This window comes from Bos indicus x Bos taurus, chromosome 5, assembly GCF_003369695.1.
Source record: "Bos indicus x Bos taurus breed Angus x Brahman F1 hybrid chromosome 5, Bos_hybrid_MaternalHap_v2.0, whole genome shotgun sequence".
NCBI classification, from domain to species: Eukaryota; Metazoa; Chordata; class Mammalia; order Artiodactyla; family Bovidae; genus Bos; species Bos indicus x Bos taurus.
In genome coordinates this window covers 31,360,942-31,382,440 of record NC_040080.1, presented here as the reverse complement: position 1 = coordinate 31,382,440, position 21,499 = coordinate 31,360,942, and the positions used below count along the sequence as shown (strand labels likewise).

Here is a 21,499-nt window from a genome sequence, read left to right as displayed (position 1 = left end):
TACCAAATCATAAGGACAAACACCACCATCACTCATCTTTATAATCCCTCTGACCTTGCTAGTCAAAATATGAATAAGGTACTGGCAGCTTTGACATCACCCAAGAGCTTGTCAGAAACACCGAATCTCAGGCCAGATCCCAGATCTACTCAATCAGAACATGAGTTGAAAAACAGATCTCTTCTGTGGCTATCTGCAAGCTTTTGAGGAAAACTGTCCTTCTGTACATTCCACTCATTCATTGATTCAGTCAGGATTGATCAAGGGCCTGTTCTGTGAAAGGGAATCTTCTAGCAAAGTGAAGGTCCTGGTCTCATGTAGCTTAGAGCCTGGGGAGGAAACAAAGACAAGCAAGTGAATAAGTATATATGCAATTACAAATGATAAGTACTGTGGAGAGAATGGATATGGTGGTGAGAGAAAAATGGCAGCATTTAAGTTGAATCCTAAACCATGAGACAGAACCAAGAAGACAGTGTGGGGAGAAAGAGAAGCAGCATGTGCAAATCCAACGGAAGGATGAGCAAGGGGTGGAAAGATGATGCTGAAGACATAGTAGGAGCTTGAAGATGCAGGGCTCAGAGGCTGAGTTTAAGACTTGGATTTATTCAGAGAGCAATCTGAAGCTATTGAAGGGGTCCAAGCAGGGTTGTGACTTGCTTTGTTCTTCATCTTTAAAACACCAGCCTGACTGCTGTGTATGGAATGGCTCAGACGGTGGCAAGAGTGAAAACAGAACATCTGTGGGGAGACTAGGCGGTATTCCGGATGAGAGATGATGAAGTCTTAGTCTTAAGAAGAGTTAGAGAAATAAACAAATACAAGTCACATTTGCAGTCATGCATGATGTGGAAAGGATCAGGTATGGGGAACAAATGAGGGATAATTGAGCACAAAGATGAATGCCAGGTGAGGATAATATGAATGCATGGGCTTTGTATAACATTTTTAAAAAGTAAAAGATTTTTAAAATGTCTTTAAAAATAATTTCTATTTTGACCAAATTTGTGTGTGCTCACAATTTAAAAAACTTTGACAATCATATATTTTTAATTTTCAAGATGTCTTACTTACTGATTATCTTTCTGATTATAAAAAATTTAAAAGGAATCCAACACTGAAAGATACAAATTAGTGATAAATAAAATAAAAGATACAAAATTGTTCTTATATACAATATTTGCTTATGAAAATAGAACAAAAGTTTCTGTGTTAGAGTACTAGGTTATGACTTACTTTTATCTAAACATTTTTTATGTTGCTATATAGTTTTAAAACTATCTTGTTAACAGATTGCCACACAGAGTGTAAAGATGGTTGTTATTTAGTCGCTCAATCATGTCCAACTCTTTGCAACCCCATGAATAATAGTGTGGCAGGTTCCTCTGTCCGTGGAATTTCCCAGACAAGAACACTGAAGTAGATTGCCATTTTCTTCTCCAGGAGATCTTTCTGACCCACATATCGAACCCACATCTCCTACATTGCAGGCAGACTCTGTACCACTTCAGCCACCAAACAGTCTCAAATGATACTTATGTTATCCTGCTTGTTGACTAAAAAAGATGCACAACGTGAGAGTTGTGAGTTGAGTTATACTTGAGGGCAAAATGAGGACTGCAACCCCAGAAAGCAGCACCTCAAATACCTCTGAGAAACTGCTCCAAAGATGTAGTGGGGGAAGGTCAATATATATGACTTTGGTGAAGGGGGAGTTAAACAGAATCACGATGAGGAGCTGATGTCACCGTGAAGGGATTTAGTGCTTTTCTAGTTATAAGGAGATGCAAGGATTAGTCTTGCTCCTTGGAAGAAAAGCAATGACAAACCTAGACAGAGTATTAAAAAGCAGAGACATTACTTTGCCTACAAAGGTTCATATACTCAAAGCTATGGTTTTTTCCAGTAGTCATGTATAAATGTGAGAGCTGGACAGTAAAAAAGGCTGAGCACTGACGAACTGATGCCCTTGAACTGTGGTGCTGGAGAAGACCCTTGAGAGTTCCTTGGACAGCAAGGGGATCAAACCAGTCAATCCTAAGGGAAATTAAACTTGAATGTTCATCTGAAGGACTGATACAAAAGCTGAAGCTCCAATACTTTGGCCACCTGATGCAAAGAGCTGACTCATTGGAAAAGACCTTGATATTGGGAAATATTGAGGGCAGGAGGAGAAGCGGGCAGTGGAGGATGAGATGTTGGATGGTATCACCAGCTCAATGGACATGAGACTGAGCAAGCTGCAGGAAATGGTGAAGGACAGGGAAGCCTGGCATGCTGCAGTCCATGGGGTGGCAGAGTTGGACATGGCTGAGCAACTAAACAACAACAAAGGATTCAGTACAGTTCAGTTCAGTCGCTCAGTCATGTTGGACTCTTTGCGACCCCATGGATTGCAGCACGCCAGGTCTCCCTGTCCATCACCAACTCCTAGAGTTTACTCAAACTCATGTCCATTGAGTCTGTGATGCCATCCAACCATCTCATCCTCTGTTGTCCCCTTCTCCTCCTGCCTTCAATCTTTCCCAACTTCAGGGTCTTTTCAAATGAGTCAGCTTTTCACATCAGGTGGCCAAAATATTGAAATTTCAGCTTCAACATCAGTCCTTCCAGTGAACACTCAGGACTGATCTCCTTTAGGATGGACTGGTTGGATCTCCTTGCAGTCCAAGGGACTCTCAGAAGTCTTCTCCAGCACCACAGTTCAAAAGCATCAATTCTTTGGTGCTCAGCTTTCTTTATAGTCAAAATCTCAGGTCCATACATGACTACTGGAAAAACCATAGCCTTGACTAGATGGACCTTTGTTGGCAAAGTAACATCTCTGCTTTTAATATGCTATCTAGGTTGGTCATAACTTTCCTTCCAAGGAGTAAGCATCTTTTAATTTCATGGTGTAGTCACCATCTGCAATGATTTTGGAGCCTGAAAAAAATAAAGTCTGCCACTGTTTCCACTGTTCCCCCATCTATTTGCCATGAAGTGATGGAACCGGATGCCATGATCTTAGTTTTCTGAATGTTGAACTTTAAGCCAACTTTTTCACTCTCCTTGTTCACTTTCATCAAGTGGCTCTTTAGTTCTTTACTTTCTGCCATAAGGGTGGTGTCATCTGCATATCTGAGGTTATTGATATTTCTCCTGACAATGTTGATTCCAGCTTGTGCTTCATCCAGCCCAGCATTTTGCATGATGTACTCTCCATATAAGTTAAATAAGCAGGGTGATGATATACAGCCTTGATGTACTCCTTTCCCTATTTGGCCCCAGACTGTTGTTCCATGTCCAGTTCTAACTGCTGCTTCCTGACCTGCATATAGGTTTCTCAAGAGACAAGTCAGGTGGTCTGTTATTGCCATCTCTTTCAGAATTTTCCACAGTTTATTGTGATCCACACAGTCAAAGGCTTTGGCATAGTCAATAAAGCAGAAGTAGATATTTTCCTGGAACTCTCTTGCTTTTTTGGTGATCCAACGGATGTTGGCCATTTGATCTCTGGTTCCTCTGCCTTCTCTAAAACCAGCTTGAACATCTGGAAGTTCACTGTTCATGTACTGTTGAAGTCTGGCTTGGAGAATTTTGAGCATTACTTTACTAGCATGTGAGATGAGTGCAATTGTGTGGTAGTTTGAGCATTCTTTGGCATTGCCTTTCTTAGGGTTGGAATGAAAACTGACCTTTTCCAGTCCTGTGGCCACTGCTGAGTTTTCCAAATTTGCTGGCATAATGAGTGCAGCACTTTCACAGCATCATCTTTAGGATTTGGAATGGCTCAACTGGAATTCCATCACCTCTACTAGCTTTGTTCGTAGTGATGCTTCCTAAGGCCCACTTGGAAGCCCATGCTTCCTAAGACGCATTCACATTCCAGGATGTTTGGCTCTAGGTGAGTGATCACACCATCATGGTTATCTGAGTCATGAAGATCTTTTTTGTATAGATTTTCTGTGTATTCTTGCCACCTCTTCTTTATATCTTCTGCTTCTGTTAAGTCCATATCACTTCTGTCCTTTATTGTGCTCTTCTTTGCATGAAATGTTCCCTTGGTATCTCTAATTTTCTTGAAGAGATCTCTAGTCTTTCCCATTCTATTGTTTTCCTCTATTTCTTTGCAATGATCACTGAGGAAGGCTTTCTTATCTCTCCTTGCTATTTTTTGGAACTCTGCATTCAAATAGGTATATCTTTTCTTTTATCCTTAGCCTTTTGCTTCTCTTCTTTTCACAGCTATTTGTAAGTCATCCTCAGACAACCATTTTGCTTTTCTGCATTTCTTTTTCTTGGGAATGGTCTTGACCCCTGCCTCCTGTATGGTGTCATGAACCCCTGTCCATAGTTCTTCAGGCACTCTTATCAGATCTAATTCCTTTAATCTATTTGTCACTTCCACTGTATAATTGTAAAGGCTTTAATTTAGGTCATACCTGAATGGTCTAGTGGTTTTCCCTATTTTCTTCAGTTTAAGTCTGAATTTGGCAATAATGTGTTCATGATCTGATACATAGTCAGCTCCCAGTCTTGTTTTTGCTGACTGTATAGAGCTTCTCCATCTTTGGCTGCAAAGAATAAAATCAATCTGATTTTGGTGCAAAGAATAAAATCGATCTGATTTTGGTATTGACCACCTGGTGATGTCCATGTGTAGAGTCTTCTCTTGTTCTGTTGGATGTTCTGATCTGGTGATGTCCATGTGTAGAGTCTTCTCTTGTTCTGTTGGAAGAGGGTGTTTGCTATCACCAGTGCATTCTCTTGGCAAAACTCTATTAGCCTTTGCCCTGCTTCATTCTATACTCCAAGGCCAAATTTGCCTGTTACTCCAAGTGTTTCTTAACTTCCTACTTTTGTATTCCAGTTCCCTATAATGAAAAGGACATCTTTTTTGGGGGGGTGTTAGTTCTAGAAGGTCTTGTAAGGTCTTCATAGAACCATTCAACTTCAGCTTCTTCAGCGTTACTGGTTGGGGCATAGACTTGGACTACTGTGATATTGAATGATTTGCCTTGGAGACGAACAGAGATCATTGTGTCATTTTTGAGACTGCATCCAAGTACTGCATTTTGGACTCTTTTGTTGACCATGATGGCTACTCCATTTCTTCTGAGGGATTCCTGCCCACAGTAGTAGATATAATGGTCATCTGAGTTAAATTCACCCATTCCAGTCCATTTTAGTTTGCTGATTCCTAAAATGTTGACGTTCACTCTTGCCATCTCCTGTTTGACCATTGCCAATTTCCATTGATTCATGGACCTAACATTCCAGGTTCCTATGCAATATTGCTCTTTACAACATTGGACTTTGCTTCTGTCATCAGTTACATCCAAAACTGGATGCTGTTTTTCTTTGGTTCTGTCTCTTTATTCTTTCTGGAGTTATTTGTCCACTGATATCCAGCAGCATATTGGGCACCTACTGACCTGGGGAGTTTATCTTTCAGTGTCCTATCTTTTTGCCTTTTCATACATTCATGGGGTTCTTTTATTATTTTGTGGTCAAGCAATGTTTTCTGTGCTACTTATATTTTAGACTTTATTAAATTTTTTTGTGATCTAATACATGATTAGTTTTAATAGAACTTCCGTAAGCACATAGAAAGAGTCATATTTTCAGTTCAGGTATAAAATTCAATATATATCCATACCATCTCCTTTATTGAAAACATTATTTCAGTCTTCTAAATCCTTTCTTAAGCTTTTCATCTTGATCTACCTTGGACTGGGGAGAGACATGAATTCTTATTACTTGAATGCCCTCTACCTGTTTATCTTTGCACCTCCTGCATTTTCTGTTTTATGAAATTGCCTTACTTCCACTGGGTGCATAAAAATGTGTAACACTTGTGTTTTCACTTTAAATTGTTCTCCTTAGTACCTTTAAAGTACCATTCAATGTCTTGTATACTGCACTTAACTCTGAATTTTATCTTGTCAGATACTATGATCATGACTTTTGCTTTTTTTTTCTCTCTCTTTTCTTTTTTTCCATATGTTTAGGAATATCATTGCTCATTCTTTAATTTTACTCTTTGTATTTAGCGTGTCTTTTATACACAGTCTATATTGAGATTTGTTTCATGAATTACCTGGAAAAATATCTTTGCTTTAATAAGCAAGTTAAGCCTATGTATTTCTTGATGTAATAGATATGTTTGGGCTTGGTTCTGTCATATTAATAATGAAATATATTCTTCAGTGCCTAATTTATCAGACATTGTTCCAAGCATTATATATATATTATCTTGTTTAATCCTTACACATATGCCCTCCCTGCCCTGCCCTCCCCCCCCCCCCCCCCCCCAACCCTCGGCCTCTTTTAGACTAGAGAGGGATTTAGTGATAGAACTGGGATTCAGATTTAGTCTAGTTCCTGAATCTTGTCTTGTATAAAGGAGGTTGTCTAGATACTGTGCTTGAAATTTAGATTGCATGTTCAAATTCACATTTTTGAGAAAATAGAGGCCATTTCCCTCTATCAGAGTCTTAAAAAACACTTGATTCTCAATATGTTAAGATCCATTGATCTATATCAGTAACATTTCAGGACTGTCATTGATCTATATCAGTAACATTTCAGGACTGTCATGCTATCCCATTACTCTATGCCTGTCCAAACCAAGCACTGAGTACACCCCAGTTATAGTCCTTTATATGGATTCCCTTACTGTAGCCTCATGGCAGAGAGGATTCATCATAAAGGGAAGAGAGACAGACTGATAGCTCCAGGAGAGGTCAGGGTTAGGTTAAGATAACATGTAAAAAAATGCCTGGCACTTCCTAACTACATATTCAATGAATGTTTATCAACTTTTCATCAGGAAAGGAGAGTGTGGTGAGACAGGAGAGAGAAAAGGTAATTGTTGGTATCATGTCCCCGAAGAACTGGGAGGCCATGAGGTCATGAGCATAATGGAGAGGTGAGTCCATGGGGAAGAGGGAAGTAGCCACTAGAAATGCGTGTCTTTTAGAAACTGTTTTGAGTCAAGCATCGTGTTCCAACATGTTTGTCCAATACGTAACTTCATCTTCAGACAGCCCTGTGAAGTAGAGAACGATAGCTTTCACAGATGAGCATTTGAATCTTTAGAGAGAGTGAATAGCTTTTTCAGGTTCACCTTAGAAAGTGGCAAGGGGAAGAGTCTAACCTCCACTCATCACACAGCAAAGCTGCCACACCTGGGACAGTTATACAGCCGTAAAGGAGTTCATTTGTATAGCTAAGACTGGAATTTGAGAGGAGGGAAATTTGAGTCTCTGTTTTCACTGTCACATTGTTACCAAACGGAGCTTCAGCTGTTTTCAGCTAGGAAGCCAATATTCAAGAGATGAGTGTTGGTCGAAAAAGGGAGTTCAGTTGTGTCTGACTCTTTATGACCCTTGGACTGCAGCACGCCAGCCTTTCCTGTCCTTAACTATCTCCTGGAGCTTGCTCAAACTCATGTCCATTGAGTCAGTGATGCCATCCAGCCATTTTGTCCTCTGTCGTCCCCATCCCCTCCTGCCTCTAATCTTTCCCAGATTCAGGGTCTTTTTCAATGAGTCAGTTCTTCGCATCAGGTGGCCAAAGTATTGGAGCTTCAGCTTCGTCAGCAGTCCTTCCAATGAATATTCAGGACTAATCTCCTTTATGACTGACTGGTTGGATCTCCTTGCAGTCCATGGGACTCTCAAGAGTCTTCTTCAACACCACAGCTCAAAAGCATGAATTCTTCGGGGCTCAGGATTCTTTATGGTTCAACTCTCATATCCATACATGACTACTGGAAAAACCATAACTTTGACTATATGGACATTTGTCAGTAAAGTAATGTCTCTGCTTTTTAATATGTTTTCTAGGTTTGTCATAGTTTTTCTTCCAAGGAGCAAGCGTCTTTAATTTCATGGCTGGAGTCACTATCTGCAGTGATTTTGGAGCCCCCCCCCCGCCCCCAAAACAAAGTCTGTTACTGTTTCCCTATCTATTTGTCATGAAAACGAAAGGTTATTTTACTCAGGAGGCTAGCAACCTGGGGAGAAGGCAAACTTGTGTCCCAGTGCTCATGCTCAATCGTGTCTGACTTTTTGTGACCCGTGGACTGTAGCCTGCCAGGCTCCTCCGTCCATGGGATTCTCCAGGCAAGAATACTGGAGTGAGTTACCATTTCCTTCTCCAGGGAATATTCTTGACCCAGGGAGATAACCCGTGTCTCCTGCATTGCAGGCAGATGCAGTGGCTCTTTACTGCTGAGCGCAGAACCAACTTCAAAGATTCTGCTTGGCCATGAAATTTTTTAAGGGAAAAAAGATTAGATAGTCTTAGTTAATCATTGAAGGAGAAGGTCAGATTCTTCACTATCTCCCACTGTGTGCAGGTTTGTTGACTTGGACTCTTTCTTCAGATGCTATCTTGTTCATGCAGTCAGCTCACAGGGTTACTGAAGGGGAAGCTGGAGAAAAGTTTTAGTCATTCGTGATTTATTCTTCATTCCTACTTCTTCAATCTAAGAAAAAATTCAACAGGTTAGACAAGGCATTGTGTGATCAAAAGACTTGAGAGGAGTGCTTGGGTGGGAGTTTGGTGAAGCATGGAGGCACCCACTGTAAAGGTTAAGTTAAAATATAACTTTACTAAAGCCACAAGATAACGGGCCTTCTGAGAAGAGGTGCTTACAAATGACAGAATGATCCAGTGGGAATGACCATTAGCCTGGCTTACCCCTCTCTACTGACTTTTCAGCACTGTCCCTTTGATTCCTAGAGAGACGTCACATAGTCCTGCAGCCCCTGGGTCCTGCACCCTGCCCTCCTTCAGGTCTGACAGCATGGAAGCTGGGACCGATGCAAACCTCTGGGAAGGAGCCAGGTTGTTTAGAGATTTTCAAGTATGAGCTAAATGGAAAGGGAGCACAAAAAGAACATTATAGATTCATCAGAGCAATCATGTGTTATTTCCTACCAAAGCCACCCAGCTTTGATTTTATTTTTGTTGTTACTTTATTCTTTCCTGAGAAACAATCGGCAAGTACAGAAAGAGGCTGTGGAACCATCCAGATTGTAGAAGCTTTAAGACTAACCTTGTTTCCCTCTGTACAATATTACTGTTCATTTTGGTTCAAGAGATTATTAGCTCTTTGGAGCCTTAGTTACATTTTTTGTTTTATATTTAGGAACACTTTACAAATAATATTACTTTATGTTGCTTGTATTTGAGTTTTATTACAATTCAATCTAATGCTAAGTAACTTCCAAACTAAGTAGATATGTGATAAAAATTAACTGGTTTTAAATAGTCATTTTTGTTGTTGTTCTGGTTGTGAATGCTGCGGCTGGATATAATTACAGTTGTTTAGTTGCTAAGTTGTGGCCCACTCTTTGCTACATCATGGACTGTATGCCAGGCTCCCCTGACCTTCACTAATCTCCCAGAGTTTACTCAAATTCATGTCCATTGAGTTGGTGATGCTATCTAACCATAATTATAGAGATGAGTTTTAAGTGATAATGTGCATAATCATAAGAACTCTGATTTGGATATGATTCTTTAAGCAAATCTTATAATAACCTAACAGGAACACCCTGTGATTAAGTTGTAGTACTGCTCAGAGAAGTAGCATGTGATTAAAGTTGAAATCTAGCTATTTTATATTCACTCCTAAAAAGTTTAATATTGTATGCCAAAAATTCCTTTAAAGATTAGCTGTTTCCCTTTAAGTGTAAATTAATTGGTTGACAAAATCGCCAAGCTCACTGAGATAGTTTTGCCCACATCTACCCATACTCCTCTCATTTCCACTCCCATGGAAACAACCAATGAACCAACCAAACATGTAGAGAAACAGAGAAAGAGCATTTCTATTTTAATGTGTTTCAGCATAAATGGATTGAAGATATTTGTTGCACTATGCTTTTGGCTTTGGGTAGAAGAGCCAACATCTATGTATTCTGAAAGTATATGTTCAGACTCAGAGACCCACCACAACAGAGTGTTAAAGTGTAAACAACAGATGAGGAGACAAAAAGGAGTGTGTACCTGTGGGCAGCCATGAAGGACTCCTTGACAGTGAGTGATGGTTTTGGACACATACACAGCCATAATAACATCCTTAAGAGGAAGACTCAAAATGTTCAATTTAGAGATTGACTCGATCAGATGACCTAATTGCAATCAGATGAAGGGAGAGAAAAAGCATAATGATCCAGTAATTGGGGAAATAGAATAGGCTTAGCTGGGGTTCTACTGACACTATTGCAATGGAGTCACCAGACTAAAGCCCTTCAGGACTTAGAATTTTATCTAATTGCTAACATCCACCCCCTCTTAATTTTTCCTTTCTCTGCATTTCCAGAGATAAATTAACTTTTGGGGATGTAAGTCTGAACTCAATTGCTTGGTGAAGTACAATTCAATCTTTGTAATAAAACAGCAAACCTTCCTCTTAAAGACTGTCTTGAAATACAAAGGAAGGAAAGACCAGGAGGGGTGGCTGGTACTAACTAGGGGTTTGAGTCACTGAAGCCCTGAGGAGTTTTAGCTCCACATGCAATGGAGGAGGTTTGTTGTTTGGTCACTAAGTCATCTCCAACTCTTATTGACCCCATGGACCCAGGTTGCCCTGTCCATGGGATTTCCCAGGCAAGAATACTGGAGAGGGTTGCCATTTCCTTCTCCAGGGTATCTTCCCAGCTCAGAGATTGAATCCTTATCTCCTGCATTGGCAGGTGGATTCTTTACCACTGAGCCACTGGGAAGCCCAAGGAGGAGGTTATGCTACAGGAAATAATCAGCCAGTCACAGAATGACAAATACTGAGTGATTCCACTTATATGAAGTACCTGAAATAATTGAACTTATGGAAACAGAGCCAAATGGTAGTTTTCTGGGGCTGGGAGCAGGGGGAAATGGAGAGCTACTGTTCAACAGGTATAAAGTTCCAGTTACACAAGATGAATAAGTTCTAAAGATCTGCTGTATAACATTGCACTTATGTTAACAATATTGTATTGCATCCATAGACATTTAAGACGGTAAATCTCGTGTTAAGTGTTCTTACAACAATAAAAACAACAACAAAAAATATGGAAATAAAATAAAACTAAGATGTGGACAGCTAAAACCAAGACAAAACCAAACCAAACCAGCAAGAGCTTAAGAGGCTGGTGGCAATTTGGAGGCCTGACATTTTCCATAACAATATGGGGATCTGAAGGCATCTCAAATCCTTCTCAATCTATTCTACAGATTTGTCCCAAGATTTTGTTGAGGTCATAAACTTTCTTTGAAATCCAGGAGGAAATGGCCTAAGGCCAATTTCAAATCAGTATAAACTAAGCCTCAAAGACCCAGGGGCTTCCATGCTGTTTGTTGGATTTTCGTTGTTTGGGGACACAATAGCCTGGTGTTGGTACATTTCATATACTCCCTTGATCCATGGTTCCTTTGAGGCGTTTTTTTCTTGCGTGTGTACTCAGTCATGTCCTACTCTTTGCAACCCCATGGACTTCAGCTTGCCAGGCTCCTCTGTCCATGGGATTTCCCATCAAGAATACTGGAATGGGTTGCCATGCCTTCCTCTGGGGATCTTCCTGACTCAGGAATCAAACCTGGGTTTCCTGAATTGAAGGCAGATTCTTTACAGTCTGAGCCACCTCTATCAAAATATGTATCTGCCTGGGAGGAGCATATTAAATTCAAAATTAAAAGGTGGTAATATATCAATATGAATTTATTAACTCAGTTAGTTTCATAGCAATTGGAAAAGAGTAGAACCAGGGCATAAAACACTGTGGACAATGAGTCAGGTGAAGTACTATAATTTATACCTCTGTGAGGCCAAGTGTAGGGTACACTGTGGGCTTGTGGGGTGGTTAAGGGGAAGAGGTACTCCTTGGATTGTGTCTTCTGTCAGGCTTTCTATAATGCTAAATGGCTCTCTCATGCTAGACGTTCTGAAAGACAGCACATAGAATTGTTTAACCCCTAACATTAATGCTGCTTGCAAACAGTCACTCAATAAATTAGATTTATCTCTTTTTTGTTGAAGATATATAAATTCAGTTATGGAAGCATCAGTTTTCACTGTTTAGCGGTACTTTTTATCAAACTTGCCATCATCAAAAGAAAAAAAGTCTGGCCCATATCATCCTTTTGGTTTTTTCAGTCAATTCTCACACCTTATCTGTATCTTTTTAAAAATTTTACTTATTTTTAATTGAAGGATAATTACTTTACAGAATTTTGTTGTTTTATGTCAAACCTCAACATGTATCAGTGTATACAAATATCTGTATCTTGACTTTGTGTAGACAGAGTTAGTGGCCTTGTAGTGGATGTGATTTAAAAGATAGTGCAATATTTTGTGCTGTTCTATCTATCCCACATTCCTGCCAATGGAAACTTATTCCTTGCATGAGATAACTGAAGTGAAAAATTTTTCCTGTGTTTTACAAACATGCATTTCTTTTTATCTGGGAAAGAGGAAAAGGATAAGCTACTTCCTAATCAGAATGGTGTCTTAGGTGAGTAGGTGTTATATTGGAAAGTAGTAAAATGAAGCAGTCAAGGATCATATCTAAAGAGTTAGGGGAAAGGGAGTCTAGGGGAAAGGCCTGAAAAAGATGTTTTCATATTTTTATGAAGTTTAGCCTGACTTTGATTGATTAAAGAGAAAAAAAATGAAAAGGGCAGTTTACTCTCTGGAGATGATGGGTATGGGTCGTGTGGGTGCACATGTGTGTGTGGGTTTTTCACAGGTGCTTTAGCTTATTGGAGGCATGTGGTGCTACTATAAGCTTTGTCAACTGTATCTATTGACCAATATTTCACTATGCATAAGGCAATCTGGTAGTGGCTGATATAAAATTAGCCAATCTGCATGTATTTACTGAACCTCTTTTACACACAAAAAGACATTTTTAACAGAGATTTTTCAAGATTTTATCATGAAGGAGTGAAGGAAATTGTAACCTCTTGAGAAAGATATTTTGGGATTAGTTTACTTAAAATCCCATCAGGGGACTTCCCTGGCATTCCAGTGGCTAAGACTCGCCACTTCCAATGCAGGGGGTGCACATTTGATCCATGGTCAGGGAGCTAAGACCTCACATTCAGTGCTTCATGGTCAAAAAATAAAAAAAAAAATTTTTTTTTAAATGCCATTGTGTAGGCAACCATTTATTCTGGCTCAGTTGAAACTAAACAGTTAACAAGCCACCAACAGATGTTTAATTAACTCTCTCCATATTGGTAGGGCCAGTGATACTTTAAACAAAAAGCATGTTAGTAAATTACACCTATTAGCTGTTCTGCTAACCAAGAACCTATTACCCTTGTATGATGAATTGGAAGACAGGCACATTTCCACAAACTCAGAATTATGGCTTGGTGAGTAATGAAAGTAAATGTTATCTAGTTACAAAAGCCAGTGATTGATAAATCATAATTAATGACCTTTTATGAAAACTTGGGAAAATGAAGTCTTTGTGCTACAACCTACATTGCATTTCTTTCTGTAAGTTGTATTAATCAAAGCCCTTGGTGTAACACAGCTAATTTGCAAGCAACTCAGATGATTAGATAAACTCAAAAGGATTTCATCTATCTTAAATAATAATATCACTAAGGGAGTTGCTTAGAAAGTTGCTTGGCTAACTTTAAATAATACTTTGATCACTGGAGATACTGATGTTCATTTTATGCAGTCCCAAGTAAGGATCAAATTGGCAAGTATCCACTAACTTAAGATGCAGGGAGCTAGTTTGAATATTTCAGAAGTAATTAAAAATTTTTTTTTACTCTGCTGTCTCTAGCATTAAACAATGGTTTTTGTGCCTGACACAGTTATATCATTTGGGGTGCAGACTAGATTTTTTATCAGCTCTGCTTTCTCCTTTATACACAATAGCATTAGCTACAACTAGGTTACATGAAGGAATTCTTTGTGGTTCTGTTACTCAAAACTAAATAGATAAATAAAATGCACATAGCCGCAGGCTACAGGGCCACTTATTTCTTCTGTTTGGTTCGAAACCAGTCACTCCTTTGGGCTAATATAGAGAAAATGGGGGTCGTTTCCTCTAGGTGTTCACCTTAGGATACAACTGCCTGCAACCAGGTGGAAAATAAGGGGTGTGTGTGTGTGTGTGTGTGTGTGTGTTGGGGTTTAAAAGGACAGAGTCCGGGAGATGAAAGCACAGGAGAGAGAACTGCTTTGGGAATTAGCAGATGATGGCTCACTCCTGCAAATACCTAAGATGTTACCTTGAGCTAATCTCAGAGTTTTTGGTTTCAGTTTCCCCATCTGAAAAAAGATATAATTATTTAATTCATCCCTGTCTTCCTATACAAAGAAAACATCAGAAATAGCAAGGAAATAGCAGAGAAGAATGGTAGACAAGGACCAGAAGAGAAACAATCATCAGACATTTAGTCCTACACCTTAGCAATTTCCCACCTTCTATTTTTGCCTGAGTGCCTGTGATGAAAATGCAGAGGTTCTTGAAAGAGCCCTGCTACTTTTGTGCTGATCTTGTTCTTTTAATCTCCTGTCTAGAATGCCTTCACCCCTCATTTCATCTACCTAAACTCTATCTTTTAAGTTCAACTTAAGAATCACCTAATTCATGAAACCTTTCTTCCTTAATAATAGTAACTAACATTTTTGAGTACTTTCTGTGTTCCGGGCATGATGTTAAGATCTCCACATATATTAATTCACATGATTCTCACAAGAAACCTTGGAGGCAAGTTGTCCTATTGAGTGGATTTTACTGAAGAGAAAACTGAGGTTAGATAATTTTTCCAAGGAAACTTAGGGAGAAAGTTATGTATCGGCATCAAAATCAAGATGATCTGGCTCCATGACCCCTTATTCCTTAGCCTAGGCATTGGCATTACATGACTTTGAATGATAGTTTCTGCTGTAGATATTTTATCCGGTGATAGGTTTCATATAAATAGAAATCATACCTTCTAAAGCTACCTGTCCTACAAGCACCTGTGACACTATTCTGTATGTTTTAAGTATATATAATGTGTGTCACTGAGGGCTTCCTGGTCACTCCGTGATAAAGAATCCACCTGCCAATGCAAGAAATGCAACTTCAATCCCTGGGTCAGGAAGATCCCCTGGGGAAGGAAATGGCAATCCACTCCAGTATTCTTGCCCAGGAAATTCCATGGACAGAGGAGCCTGGAGGGCTACAGTCCATAGGGTTGTAAAGGGTCAGACATGACAGCAATTAGACAACAACAAATGTGCTTATTGAACAAATCTGTTCAGGAAGAATGGGGAGAGATATGTGATCAAATAAAAGAAGAATTATTTTCCCCTTATTAAATAAAATGGTAGTGTACCATTGAAACCACATGAGACAAGATGGTGAATTGGACTAGGATGGTGGCAAAAAGAGGAAAAAATAATTGAATCAAAGGTTACTTAGGAGGGAGAATAAAAATGTTAAATGAACAATATGGCTCCAAATACTTAATGATTTCCTCCCTTCCTGGGTGGCAGATCTCTAAATTAAGGTATGTGCCTGGTAAAACCGACGACAGGACTTAGCGACTGAACAACAAAAATGACAACTGATATTTTTATCTACCTCATTTGTCCTGGTATGAGTTTCATGAAGGTGAAATAATAGGCAGAGACAGCTGCCTAAACAGAAAAGATAAGGGATAGCCCATTCCTTAACCTTTATTATGTTTTCTATTTTTAGCTTTGTCAAAGGGAGAAGCAGATGGCCCCAAGATTCAGATGTATGTAGAAAATGTGGGCAGGTAGAAATTAGTCTGGGAGGAGGAGCCAAGATGGTGGGTAGGTGGATGTGGAGTGCCGCTTGCTCCACGAATGCGTTAAGAATACCTCTACAGATGCAATAGAACGCCAGCTGAATACTAGCAGGAGTCCTTGACCACCGGAAAGGATTATGCGGATCCACGAATACTGGGTAGGATGAAAGAAAGAAGGGAGAAGGAAGAGGAAAGCGAGCAGGAATGGACCTCCACCCAGGGGTTGGGGAGCTGAAGCAGGGGAGAGACTCTGCATCTGGGGAAAGCGGTTGGAACAGAAGGGAAGCGTTTGAGACTGTCGGAGGAGGGTGAAACAGCTCATCTGTGACAGTCTGAATAGAGTGAGAACCACATAGACAATCTGTGCTGTGGCTCTATGTAACCTGGACAGGCAGTGCACACAGATGCTGGGAGCTGGAGCTGTTGTGCCGTAAAGCCAAAATCATTAACTGTGCATACTGTAACCAAGGTATTGTTCTTATGGAATTGTTCATTGTATAAAGAACAGTTTTAAATGTTGCAAACTAATGAGTTGCACCATTTAAAAAATTTCTTTCTCCCCTCCATCTCTTTGTTGGGGAATACAAAAAAATGTATAATACAGGTGACATTATAATGCTTGCTTGATCAAAGAAGAGAGACTAAACAAGGGTAAAAAATTTGACAGTACAGTATTTGGCATCATTTCCTTGTCTTGATTCTGTTTGTGTCCTAAGATACAAAAGAAGTCAGTGGTTTTTAACAGTTTACAAGTAGAATGTGATTGTAAAATGTACAGTTCAGTTGTCTTTGAATTATGAACTTTCTTCAGATATAATAAACCATGGCTTTTAGGCTGCTCAACATTACAAAAATTAGGAGAGTGTTCCCAAGGTGAGGACTACTGTTGATTGCAGGGAGATGGTGTGAGGAAATGGAAGGGAGGCGAGCCATAAATCCAAAATAGGGAATGCCTTTAGGGGACAATCAGGTGGCCATGGAAGCAGGGTGCTACTGCTGAGTCACATATGGGGGGTTGGTCACCACTGTAACCTCTCTTTGCCCACATGCCAGTACCGACAGCTGGGCAACAGGACTAGCCAGAGTTGCCCTTTGAATATCTTTTGTCAGAGGCTAGAAAAGACTCCTGTGCTGTGCTGTCCTGTGCTTAGTCACTCAGTCGTGTCTGCCTCTTTGCAACTCCATGGATGGTAGCCCACCAGGCTCCCCTTTCCATGGGGATTCTCTGGGCAAGAATGCTGGAGTGGGTTGCCATGCCCTTCTCCAGGGGATCTTCCCAACCCAGGGTTCAAACTTGGGTCTCCTGCATTGCAGGTGGAGTCTTTACTGTCTGAGCCACCAGGGAAGCCCACAAAAGACTCTTAATAGTGCCATATCTCTTGTGCCCATGGCTGTTGACTTTCCTGCTCACGTGGTGTCTCTGGGGTCTCTGCCTCCATGCAGCCGTGCCCTCTCCTCACTGAGGCAGACCCAAGTCCTCCAGGGCAGCCTTAGGAGCAGACTCCTGTGGATGACCCACAAACAGAAGAGGGGGTAAAACCACAATTGACCTCCAGGGACAGAACAACTAAGGAAGAGTATCAAAAACCTTTCCAGCAGCTGCACAAGCTGCAGATTAAATCCACATGATCAACTAGGTAGACTCTGGAATATATAAAAAGACAATGAGTGCTTCCATAAAAGAAAACTCTCTAGCTCTGGCAGCTGTGGACATTGGAGGCAAACATACAAGGGAGTAGGACCAGATTAGAGTCTGAGCTGTCCTCAAAACAGGGCCAAAGCCCAGCCCTCCACAGTACTGGAGGACCTCCTAGGGTCACTAAGTCCATACGCTCTGCTTGCCACATGACAGGCCAATGAATCTGAGAGATGAGGTGTTGAGTCAAGGAATATGACTTTATTTGGAGAGCTGGCTGACCAAAAGATGGCAGACCAGTGTCTCAAAGTAACCATCTTGCTGGGATCTGGATGCCAGGTTCTTTCATAGAGTGAGAGAAAAACAATAAGGAACTAAAGTCAAAAGGCAGAGTGGAGAGGAAAAGGCAGTGAGGAAGTAAAGTAAAAAGGGTCTTCAGTCTTGCAAAACATCTCTGGGAAGGGCCAGCCTTTGGAAGGGGTGTGTTAATCTTTTTTGTAGCGGTTCACAGGTAGGCAGGGTCAGATTATCTTTTTATGATCTGAACAAAGCCACTTTAGTGTAACAGGCAGAGGGGCAAGGTCCTTGGAGGCAGGTCATTGTGTATAATTATAATAACAACAACAATGAAAAACAAGTCTGAAAAGAACATCAAAGAAACAGTTTCCAACATGGGGTCAGACTTGGTTCTTCTCCAGAACACTAGGAAGACAGAGACAGGCTGTGGCGCACAGCACAGACAAAGAAATCCTAGGAAAACATTTATTATTACTTTTATGTTTTGATTGGCTTTGTTGTTGGCTCTGGGTTTTTTTTTTTTTTTCTCTTCCTTTTTCTCTGTTGTTGAAGTTGTTGTTATTATTATTTCTACTTAGGCTTTTGGAATTTCTTATCCCAATTTTTCTTTCTTTTTTTGACTGCACCAGGTCTCGGTTGCAGCATGTGAGATCTAGTTTCTCATATGTGTGTATCTCAGTTTGTGTGTTAGTCACTCGGTCATGTCTGACTCTTTGCGATTCCATGGACTATAGCCCCTCAGGCTCCTCTGTCCATGGAATTCTCCAGGCAAGAATACTGGAGTGGGTAGACAGTCCCTTCTCCAGGGGATCTTCACAACCTAGGGATTGAACCTGGGTCTCCTGCATTGCAGGCAGATTCTTTACAATCTGAGCCACCAAGGGAAGCCCTGATCAGGGATCAAATTCTGGCTGTCTGCATTGGAAGTACAGAGTCTCAGGCCCTAGACCACCAGGGAAATCCCATAGGCTTTTGGTATTTTTTTAATCATATTTTTTATTTCTTTCATATATTTCTACTTGTATGCTTTTTTTTTTTTTTTTTTTTTGCTGTTCTTTGCTTTGTTTTTGGTTGTTATTGTTTTTCTTATATATACATCCTTTTAATATGTTTCTATTTTAACCTTGCTTTTCTATTTTTTTCAGCATTTTTGACTGCTTGCTTTGTTTTCTTTGCTTTATTCCTCTATTAGACTCTAGCTTTGGTTTTATTTTCTGTTTTAGTTTTGTTTTTAACTGGTTGATTTCATTTTTGTCTTCTTTTGTTCATTGGGTCACTTTCTTTTACTTTGGTTTGTTTGCTGTGCTTTGGTTTCTTTCGTAAGTGTATGGGTGCATTTGTTTGCATATGGGTACAAATGTTCCTTTGTTTTTGTTTTTCTGTTTGTCTAATTGTGCTTTTACCATTTGTCTGGGTTTGTTTTTTTGTTTTTGATTTTTTAAAATTTAGTTTTAATTGGATGACAATCACTTTATAATATTTTGTTTGTTCTGCCATACAACAATGTGAATCAGCAATAAGAATACACATATTCTCTCTCTTGAACTGTTTCTTCTTTTTTTTTCTGATATTGAGCTGCATGCTATACAACCCAAAACAGTCTACAGATTAAGTGCAATCCTTATCAAATTACCAATGGCATTTTTCACAGAACTAGAAGAAAAACTTTTATAATTTGTATGGAAATAAAAAAGATCCAAAATTTGAGAAAGAAAAATGGAGCTGGAGGAATCAACCTTCCTAATTTCAAACTATACAAAGCTACAGTAATTAAGACAGAATTGTATTGGCACAAAAACAGAAATATAGGTCAATGGAACACGACAGAAAGCTTAAAGATAAACCCACACACCTATGGGCGCCTTATCTTTGACAAAGGAGGCAAAATTATACAATGGAGAAAAGACAGCCTCTTCAATCAGTGGTACTGAGAGAACTGGACAGCTACATGTAAAAAAATGAAATTAGAACACTAATTCTGGTGGGCTGTTAACTCACCACACCTTTAATCCATTCACTAAATAAGTGGCCACAATTTGGGAAGCTCTAGTGTTGAGGAGGACAACCAGTTAAATATCCTATCTTTCTTCAAAGAAATTATAATGTTACAAATATCCACATATTTGTAATGCAAGGGCAGTGATACAATGAAAGGCAACAAATATGAAGGAAGATGAAAACAGGATGGGGAGACTTCAAAGAGTGATCTTGAGGAACAAGTGAAATTAGATAGCAGAGAAAGCAGCAACATGTTCTAGTGAGATGGACCATCATGCAGGAAGATACAATAGTAGATGAGTCTGAAAGAATGTCTAGCAGGTATGTGTAGCTGGAGCACAGCATGAATAGAGAAGTGAGTATGGGTGTGATAACTTTTCAGAACCTCTGACATTATGGGTGTATATATGTCTCTACACATTGATATTGGCATGGCCATTTGGCATGTTTTGATCAGTGAAATGCACTCAGAATGATATTTCTGAATGAATTGGTTGTTGCTAATTGCAATAGGTAAGGTACTACAAAAAAGAGGTACTCAGAGAGTGGGTTGTTTGCAAGCAGAATTGGTAGAGATTATGGAGAGCCCCTGGTGGCTCAGATAGTAAAGAGTCTACTTGCATTGCAGGAGACCTGGGTTTGATCCCTGGGTCAGGAAGATCCCCTGAAGAAGGCAATGGCAACCTACTCCAATATTCTTACCTGGAGAATTCCATGGACAGAGGAGTCTGGTGGGCTACATTCCTTGGGGTCGCATACATTTGGATATGACCTGAGCAGCTAACACTTTCACTTTCATGGAGAGCCCAGAAACTTGTGATTGCAAAATAAAATTGTTTCTCATCACATTGATGATATCTTGGTGATTAAGATGTATGTGCGTGAATGCATGCTAAGTCACTTCAGTTGTGTCTGACTCTTTGCAACCTCATAGACTGTAGTTGGCCAAGCTCCTCTGTCCATGGAATTCGCCAGGCAAGAACAGTGGAGTGGATTGCCATGCCCTCCTCCAGGGGATCTTCCCAACCCAGGGATCAAACCCATCTCCTGTGTCTCCTGTACTGCAGGCAGATTCTTTACCACTGAGCCTTCAGAGAAGCCCAATTAAGGCATATCCTCAGGATAAAAATCATATCCCAGAACTATTCTCTAGGTACAGCTGCAGAGCAGAGGTATGGTCTATATAAAGACTTCTGAGAGGGTGAAAACCATGCCTACTAGTTTCTTTCATTTAGACAAAATGACTGGTCAGCAGATGTATTAGCATGAAGATAAGTATCTGTTGTTTCAGGCCATTAAGATATTGTGGTTGGTTGTTAGGCAGAATTCTCAAAGCAAAATTGCCCCTGAGTTTGGATACATTTTCACATTAAGCCATTTCTCTCACCACACAAAGTGGAGGATCAAGTGTACTGCCTGAAGGTCTGCTAACCAGGAGGATTGCCTGTCGTCTCTGGGTTTCGGGCCGCTCCCCAGAGGGGCGCTAGTTCAGCAGTGATTCGTTTTCAGTTTACCTCCATGTAGTGAAATCACCCATCTGTAAATCAAACTCAGTCTTCCCCTGCCTTGTCTGTCAGCTGATTTTAAGGAACTTTGCTGATATTATAGGTACAACTTGATGGGGAGATGCAGATGCAACACTGGTGGATGACGTGGAGTCTGATCTACTTGCTCTTGCCCTCTGAACCTGCTTGTGTCTGATGCTGAAGGTATCACTTTGTTCTTAGAACAAAGGTCTTTGTTCAAATGAGGCTCAGCACCTACCTCCTTTTCTGCCTCAGTGAATCCGACAGAAGCCAGCTC

The 21,499-nt window shown here is 40.2% G+C and overlaps 1 protein-coding gene across 3 annotated transcripts in view; it reads left to right on the top strand.

The window, feature by feature from the left end:
* SLCO1A2 (solute carrier organic anion transporter family member 1A2) overlaps positions 1 to 21,499 on the top strand; it is a 109,237-nt gene that overhangs the window by 27,532 nt on the left and 60,206 nt on the right. Inside the window, exon 1 of one of the 3 annotated variants that reach the window (XM_027541484.1) lies at positions 6,833 to 6,913. The exons of the other annotated variants lie outside the window; for them this stretch is intronic. The gene's annotated coding sequence lies outside the window, so the exon portion shown is untranslated. Of the gene's footprint in view, positions 1 to 6,832; positions 6,914 to 21,499 lie in introns of those variants that run through there. 3 annotated transcript variants of the gene reach the window in all.